The sequence below is a fragment of the Tamandua tetradactyla genome, unplaced genomic scaffold (genome assembly GCF_023851605.1).
Source record: "Tamandua tetradactyla isolate mTamTet1 unplaced genomic scaffold, mTamTet1.pri scaffold_163_ctg1, whole genome shotgun sequence".
Classification (NCBI taxonomy): Eukaryota; Metazoa; Chordata; class Mammalia; order Pilosa; family Myrmecophagidae; genus Tamandua; species Tamandua tetradactyla.
The window spans coordinates 43,754-53,131 of NW_027518280.1; positions in this window are offsets into that span (position 1 = coordinate 43,754).

The following is a 9,378-nucleotide window of genomic DNA, read 5'->3' on the forward strand; positions in this document are numbered from 1 at the left end:
ATGTAGCAAGATAGTAAATCAGAAGAAATACCAGATTACTGGAGGAATTGCAGAGATTAGTGCAATTCTTAGGTGCCTTGAAGGATGCAGGTGTGGTGATTCTTACCACATACCCATTCAACTATCCTATTTAGACTGTACAGAAAAGAGAAGGATCTTGGAGGATGCCAGTGGTCTATCATAAACTGAACCAGGTGGTGACACTAATTGCAGTTGCTGTTCCAGATATACTATCATTGCATGAACAAATCAATTTATCTCCTAGTACTTGGTATGCAGCTATTGATATGGCAAATTCTTTTTTCCCAGTAGCTGTTTGCTTTAATCTGGCAAGGTAAGCAATATACTTTCACTGTCCTACCTCAGGGTATATAAACTTTCCAGCCCTATGTCAAAATCTTGTCCATAAGGACCTTGATCATTTATCCCTCCCACAAGACATCACACTGGTCCATTATATTGATAATATCATGTTGGTTGGATCTAGTGAGCCAGAAGTAGCAACTATTCTAGACTTATTGGTTAAGCATTTGCATGTCAGAGGATGAGAGATAAACCCGATAAAATTACAGAGCCTTCCACCCCAGTGAAATTTCTAGGTATCAATTGGTGTGGGGCTTGTCAAGGTATCCCATGAAGGATAAATTGCTGCATCTGGTTCCTCCTACAAACAAAAATTAGGCACAATGCTCAGTTGGTCTCTTTTGATTTTGGTGATAACATATTCCTCATTTAGGTGTGCTACTCTGGTCCACTTGTTGAGTGGCCAAAAAAGTAACTAATTTTGAATGGGTACCCGAACAACTGGAGCCTTTGTGACAGGTCCAAGATACTTTATAATATACTTTGGTACTTCCACCATATGATCCAGCATATTCAGTGGTGCTGGAAGGGTCAGTGACAAATAGAAATACTTTCTGGAGCTTTTGACAAGCCCCTAGAGAAGAATTACAAAACAGACCCTTAGGATTTTGGAGGAAAGCCTTACTGTCTGCTGCAGATAACTACTCTCCTTTTGAGGAATAGCATTGGGCCTGCTAAGAGGCCTTAGTAGAGCTTGAACACTTAACATGGACCACCAAGTTACCATGAGACTTGAGTTGCCTATCATGAGTTCGGTTTTGTCTGAGCCACCAAGTCATAAAGTTGGGTGTGTGAAGCAGCACTCCATCATGAAATTGAAATGGTATATACAAAAGAGGGCCAGAGCATGTTCTGAAGGGACAAGTATGTTAGAAGAGGAAGTGGTCTAAATGCCCATGGTCTGCCCTATTGCCACATTACCTTTTCTTTCCTAACCAAGACTATGGCCTTTTGTGGAGTTGCTTAGAGTCAGTTGACTGAGGAAGAGAAAATTGAAGCCTAGCTTACAGATGGTTCTGCACAATATGTAGGTACCACCTAAAAGTGGACAGGTTTGGCACTACTACCCCTTTTCAGGAGGTCCCTGAAAGACAGTGGTTAAGGGAAATCCTCTCAGTGGGTTAAACTTTGAGCAGTGCACCTTCTTATTCATTTTCCATGGAAGGAGAGCTGACAAGAAGTGGTTGTATAATGACTCATGAGTTGTTGCTAATGATTTGCTTTGATGGTCAGGGACTTAGAAAGAGCATGATTGAAAGTTTGGTTTCAAAGCAGTCTAGGGATGAGGTATGTTGATAGACCTTTCTGAGTGGGCTAAAAACATTAAGATATTTGCATCCCTTGTGAATGTGCACCGGTGGGTGACTTCAGCAGAGAAAGGTTTTAATAATCAAGAAGTGAATATGACCTATTCTGTGAATACCAATCAGTCTCTTTTCCTAGCAATTCCTGTCATTACTTATTGTGCTCATAAACAAAGAGGTCATTGTGGCAAGGATGGAGGTTATGCATGAGCTCAGCAACAGGGACTTCCTCTCACCAAGACTGACCTGGCTACAACCTCTGCTGAATGCCCAATATGCCAGAAGCAGACACCCACACTCAGCACCCAAAATGACACCATTCACTGAGGTGATCAGCAGGTTATGTGGGGGGAGGTTGATTACATTGGATCATTTCCATCATGGAAGTGGCAGTGATTTGTTCTAACTGGAATAGACACATAGTCTGAATATGTATTTGCTTTCCCTGCATGCAATACTTCTGCCAAAACTATCATCCATGGGCTTAAATAAGGCCTTATCCATCATCATGATATTCCACACAGTATTGTTTCTGATCAAGGAACCAACTTCACAGCCAATGATATGTGGGAATGGTCACATTTTCACTGATTTCTCTAGTCTTACCATGTCCCTTATCATCCAGAGGCAGATGGGTTGATAGAATGGTGGAATGATCTTTGAAAATGCAATTATGGTACCAACTAGGTGGCAATGCCTTGCAGTGCTGGGGCGATGTTCCACAGGAGGCTGCGTATGTCTGAATCACTGCCCACTGTGCAGTGCTGTATCTCCCATAGCCTGGATTCATCATTCCAGGAATGTAGAGGCAGAAAAGGGAATGGCACCACTCACTATTACCTTTAGTGATCCACTAGAAATATTTTTGTTTCCTCTCCTTGAATCTTTGAACTTTGCTGGTCTACAGGTTTTAGTTCCAGAAGGGAGAGTACTTCCACCAAGGGTAACATCAGATTCCATTGAACTGGAATATAAGACAGCCAACTGGTCTCTTTGGGCTACTCATGCCCCTGGATCAAGAGGTCAAGAAAGGGATTACTTTATTGGCTGGGATTGAATGACCCTGAGTATAAAAGTGAAATGGGCCTGCATCTACACAATGGAGGAAAAGAAGTGTTTTCCTGGACTATAGGAGATCCCTTAAGGCATATCTTATTACTACCATGCCCTGTGATTAAACTCCTTAGAAAACTTGAAAAACAAACCAATCCAGGAAGGACAGCCAATAGGTCTGAAATTTCAGGAATGAATGTTTGGGTCACCCCACCAGGTAAGCAACCATAGCCAGCTGAGGTGCGTGCTGAGAGTAAGGGAAACATTTAATTGGTAGTGGAAGAAGGTAGTGATAAATATGAACTATAACCACATGAACATTTCAGAAATGAAGACTGTAACAGTACAAATATTTCTTCCTTGCTTTATTAGTATCTATGTACTTACACATAAGTCAAGTATCTTTAGTTTCCTCTTTATTTTATCCCCTTAATCACATGACATAAGCTGTTTCATTCATACTATGGTGTTAAAGTTGTAGGGTATCATGTTTAGGTGTGACTATTACCCACTTGCACCCTATTCTGGAGAGATTTAATGCATTTCCAGTTGTACACAGGACATTTAGTATTGTTAGGTGAGAAAAAATGTATCCGTTATTGTTTTATATTTAGAGATTAAGTATAGCTTAAGGTGATGTGCATAACTGCCAAGTTGAGGAGGGGTGGACTGTGATGGTCAGGTCTGACTCATGAACACTTTGGCTGCATCCACAGCTGATTGCATTCACATTCAGCTAAGGGGAGAGTCTTCTGTAGTGAGTGATGCTTAATCTAACCACTTGAAAGCTTGTAAGGAGAATTCAGAAGAGACAATCATTCTCCCTGCTTCAGTCAGCCAGCCTCACCTGAGAGTTCATTTGAAGACCTTCACTGGAGCTCCTAGCTTATGGCCTGCCATACAGATTTTAGACTTTTATGTCCCCATGGTTGCATGAGACAGTTTTATAAATTTTATATTCACAGATGTCTTCTGTTTGATTCTGTTTCTTAGAGAATCTTAGCTAAGATAATGATAAACAGTTTCTAGATTCAGCATAGTGTCTTTTTTTTAAGGGTTTGCACACAGGAGTTAAAGACATCAATTGCCTAATGGCATTGATCCACACTTTTTTTTTAAATTTCAATTTTCTGTCTTATACAGAATAAAATTATCTGAGAGAAAGGTATGGTCAATGATAGATGTATTTCATTGATTGAGGGGAAAAAAATTGTGGCTAGCTACTGCAATTCTATGTCCTTACCCCTCGGGTGACACTCACTTCTCATTTCATGGTGGAAGATGAATTAGAAATTTAGACAAAGTTTTAACTCACCTGGAGAGGGAAATGGAATGGAGATCAGACAGAAAGAAATACCCTGACATTCCACCCCTCTGGACTTCTAGCTCTGCTTTCCTATGAGGATTCCTAAGGCTAGAATCCTGTATAAGTAACATTTTAACTCCCTCTGAGTCTTCAGTATCACCACAACCAGAGACATTCACTATAGAAATCCCATGAGTCTCTGATGAATGGAAAGACACAAGTACTTTTTCAGCCAAAAGGAGAGAGCTGTAACCTGCCATATAAGAGTCTACATTCCACTAGTATGTGTTATTATTCTGACCTTGTAAAAGAGATAATGTTTTGGGGCTTTTAGATGAGAATAGTAACTTAATATCTGGACTCTCATTATCTTTCTACCCAACCTACTCGCGCACTCCAGCCCCTGTGTAAACATAACTCATTTAAAGACAACGTTCAAATGTAGAAAATAAATTATTTGGAAGAAAAGACAAGGCACTCTCTCCAGTCAAGTGAGAGCTACATCCAGTGGAGATGTAGGAATTTATGTTGTTTGTATTGAGACTGGAGGGAAGCAGGAAGACAGGGACAGAGTCATGTGTCTTTAGTTAGGTCTTAATTTGCTGAGGGACGAGAAAACTGCTTAAAACTTCCAAAGGGTTTCAAGAAATCCTGGAAAATGATTCCCTTGCACAATACTATTCTTCTTCATCCTTGGCACTGGTGTTGCAAGCTTTGGTTTAGAGAACGACTTAAAAGTATGGGTCAAATTTGGGTTAGGGGATTCTGTGTGCTCAGTGTAGAGTCACATAAAGGCCATTTTTTCCCCAGGGTCAAAATCAAAGACAGATGAAGAGAGGAATTCTAAAGCAAGTAAGTTCAAAGACAGAAACATCTCAAGATCTAGATCATGTGAGATTTTACTTTTCTGTACTGAGGAAAAACATGGACTGTGGTAAGTTGGCTATAACTCAGAATCCCCTAGGTAAGAAGCTGGGTTCTCACTGATATTAAAATGTTACAATGGGATTGTATTCATTTTATTTATTTATTTATTTTTCATTGGCAGGCACTGGGAATCAAACCCAGTCCTCCAGCATGGCAGACAAGAACTCTGCCACTGAGCCAAATTGCCAGCCCATTAGAATTGTATTCTTTTTTTTTTAATTCTGACACAATGGGAAAAACCGTAGACAAAATTTTTTGTAATATCATCTCCTTGGGTTTCTAAGGTGGGCTAGGTTTCATCAAATATCTGAGTACAAGCATTCATTACTCACCCCATCCACAGAATCTGAAAACATGTCAAATAAGGAGAACTCAAGGAAGATGAAAATCAGCTCCAGGAATAGTTTCTTAGACAGAACTCATAAAGTCTTCTTTTTAGTCCAGAGGGGAATAAGCAGGCAGATACTCATCCAGGGCATCTGTGGGGCTTAAGCCATTTTCAATATCTTGAATAGGCATGCTTAGCCTCGAAGCATGAGATGCATTAGAAAACACAAGGTGAGGTCCATGGGATGTGGGGTCCATGAGAACTCATCAGGTCAGTCTCTCAACCACATGCTTCCTCTGCTGGTTCAGGAGCACAGGGTGATGGTGGGAAAAAAAGAAAAAAAGTCACCATACTTTGGTGACTGCAGTGAGTGGGAGAGTAATTGTAATGCCTACCCAAGTGGACAGTTAAGAACCTGCACTGGGCCCAGCAAGTGTACCAGATCCTGGTCTTCAATACTACCTCTGCCACTTGGAAAAAGTCCCCTATTCTCCATGAGCACCATTTGTCTAGGGCCATGTACCAGTGAATGGTTCATGTTCTTCCATAGCAGATACATTCCAAACTTGAAAAGTAGTCGGTTTAAGAACTCACCTAGCTCAGGTGGCTTCTGTGTAAGGTTGATCAGACCTTCTACAACATGGCCTGCTAGGTGACCTCTTTCTCTCTTGTGGAAGGCTGACTCCTAGGACCCAGAACATGACAGTGAAGTTCAGAATTCATACCAGGGGTGACATAGGCTGAATTCCTTTCCTAAGAAGAAGATAGCTCAGGCTTTTGGTGGATTGGACTAGCCTTGGTTTGATGGCAGCCCCAAACCTACTCAGCAAAGAAGGCAGCTTTTCCATTGATAATAAAGTCATGTTCCTTTTCAGATTCTTCCACATAGCCTATATGGAGTTTAGACATATGCTATTAATACATTATTGAAACTGGGACAAACATAGGAAAGGAAATTGAAAAATACAATCAAAATGGTGAACTCTGCATTTTGTTGGGGACTATGTATATAGACATGTGACAATTCAAAATCGAACTTTTATGTCATTTAACATCTTATAACTGTCACATTTCTTTTTTTTTACATGGGCAGGCACCGGGAATCGAACCCAGGTCCTCTGGCATGGCAGGCAGGCATTCTTGCCTGCTGAGTCACCGTGGCCCACCCTGTCACATTTCTTTATGTTCAGAAAAATTAGGTGATTTTAATCATTGATATATGACTTCATGCTTTAAAATTCTGAGAAATTAATGTAGCTTTACATCTCCTAGACTTAAATATGAAAAGGCTATATGTCTTAATCACCCCTTTCCTCCAGTCCATGGAGTATTCATTTCCATATATCCTAATTGCATTTTATATTGAGAAATGTTTATATTTTTCAGTTTGATAAGTGTGATTACTGCATCATTGTTGTTTGCTTTTAATTTCATTTCTATAAAAGAAAAGCTAATCCAATTATGTTAAATGCTTATGGATAATTTAAATTTAATATTCATTCAATTGGTGACTCATATACTTTGATTTTAAATTGCATTTGGTTTTATGGATTTTAGGTTTCCCTTCTGATTTGTAGATATTAAATCTGATATAAATATTGTTAGTTGTTTTAAACACCATTATAATTTGTTTAATATATGCTCTCCAATTTTCTATTTGTACTTTACGTTGAGATCATGGATGCTTTCAGAATATTAATGCATACCAGCTTCATGTTAAAGAAATAAGATAAAATTATTTGGGCACTGTTTTCCTTTGACTTGTAATTTCCATATTACAATATGGTGAAATAAAAATGAGTGATTTTCTAATATTTTATGTAATATTTTCTAGTATTTTATATGTTAATTACCTATCTCATATATATGTTACTTTTTAAATTGGATGTGTAGCTTAGAGTGTTATTTGCTCTACCCTTTCTCATTATCTGTGCTTTAACTTCACTGGGCTCCAAAGCTACTATTGTAGTTAGTAGATAGTAATTATCATTCCAGTGAATGCCAAGTTACAAAAGGCAAGATAACCTCTCAGCTCTGTTTGAAATTTTTCAGCCACTAAAATTTTATTTTGTCTCATTTTTCTCTTCCCTTTTTTGGTCATGAAGGCTTTCTCAATCTTGTGATGCCAGGTGCAGTCTCATGCCCAGTAGTCAGGTCCTACATTAACAGGGAGATTTACACCCTCGGGGGTCATGTCCCATATAGGAGGGAGGGCAGTGGGTTCACCTACAAAGTTAGCTTAGAGAGAGAGGCCACACCTGAGCAACAAAAGAGGTTCTCTGGGGGTGACTCCTAGTCATAATTATCAGTAAGCTCAGCCTTTCCTTGTCTTCATAGAGATAAACCCCAAGATTGAGAGCTCAGTATATCAAATAAGTTGTTCTCCTGCTTATGAGACTATCAGGAATTCTCCAGATGGGATGCTTAATGTTTCCTCCTTTCTCCCCAGTTCCACAAGGAGACTCTTTTATTCTCTGCCCAAATTACTGAGGGATATTTCAGAGCATCACGACCTGAACAAACCAATAAGATCTCATGCCCTATTCAAGATTCCATGTTTTATAGCGTTCAAGTAAAATTACCATCTCAGTTAAATGAGATAATGTGCTACCCAAAATACAAATTTTGCACCAAATTAATATCTCTCCCCTTGGTCTCACAATGAAGTTGAACTTTGAATATATGGGCCATATATCCCTCACCCAATATTCTGATTTAACTTAGTTCTATCCAGATCACCTTCATTCATATCTCTAGTGAAATTTGTATCATTTTCCAGCTTTTTAAACAGTTGCTGAATGGGATAATGCTGACTTTAAAAGATTCAGTGCTCAAAATCTGAGTCTCAAGTGTCACATAAATACCCAAAGTTTCAGGGGATGCTCAGGTTATATACAAATAGCTCAGCATCTCAGAATTCAGAAATGACATCATAACTCCTAAATATGTGTGAGTGCTGTAAAAGCTTGCAATCTAGGAACTTTTACAATAGTCTCTAACCCCAAACTCACACGCTCAAGTTTAGTTCTCTGAGGTTGTATATTACAGCTCATCCAAAAGCACATTTGTTTATCTGTTCCTGACATCTCACTCAACATACTGGCTTTAGGGTTTATTCACATTGTTGTATGCCTCAAAATTTCATTTCTTCTTGTAACTGCTCAGTAGTTCATTGTCTGTAAAAAAGAACGAACTTATTCCATTCCTCAGTCATTTTAACATTAGGACACCCCCTTCATTGTGAGTCAAGAGCACTGCCACCATAAATATCAGTATGATAATGTCCTTTCATTTCTCTGCTCTCAGTTCCTCCAGTTATATACCTAGCAACGGGGTTGCAAGGTCACATGTTAACCCCACCCCTAACCTCTTGCGGCACCATCATAATCCCCTCTAGAGGAGCTGATATCTCAGCATTCCTATCAACAATGAATAGATAATCTTCGTACACACTTTCTCTAGGACTTGTTTCTCTGTTCATTTTTAAACAGTTTTATTCACACATCATACAATTGAAATTAAGTAAATAGCCGTGCTTTTGCCACCATATTCTATATGCAGGCATTTAACTGTCTTCCACAAAGAATCCTATACCCCTCCCCCCAAACCACACTTGTTGACATTTAATTTTGGCATCATGCCTTTGTTACATAAAGTGGAAGCATATAACAGTATTACTGTTAACTACAGACCCTAGCTTATTTTTATTGTGTTTTTCTTGTATACCATCCAATTTTCAACACATTCTACTGTTAATAATAATTTTTTCTCCCTTGTGGAAAAATATTTTTATATATGAACAATTTAATCACCATCATTGACCAGTTTACATTTTGCAAAGATAAATGGTGAAGTCTTTATTTTCTATCTTTCCTTTTCCTGTCATACATTCCCCTAACCATTCTCTTTAGATCATACAGTCATCATTGTTCAGTACACTTACAATACTGTGCCGCCATGAGGCAATATCATACTATTCACTTCTGGATCTACAGAATCAATTCTATTGAACATTCTGTACTCCTTTAGCATCACATGCCCATCTTTACCCACTTTCTATCTCCTGATATCCTCTGTTCTCATATTTGACTTTCAAA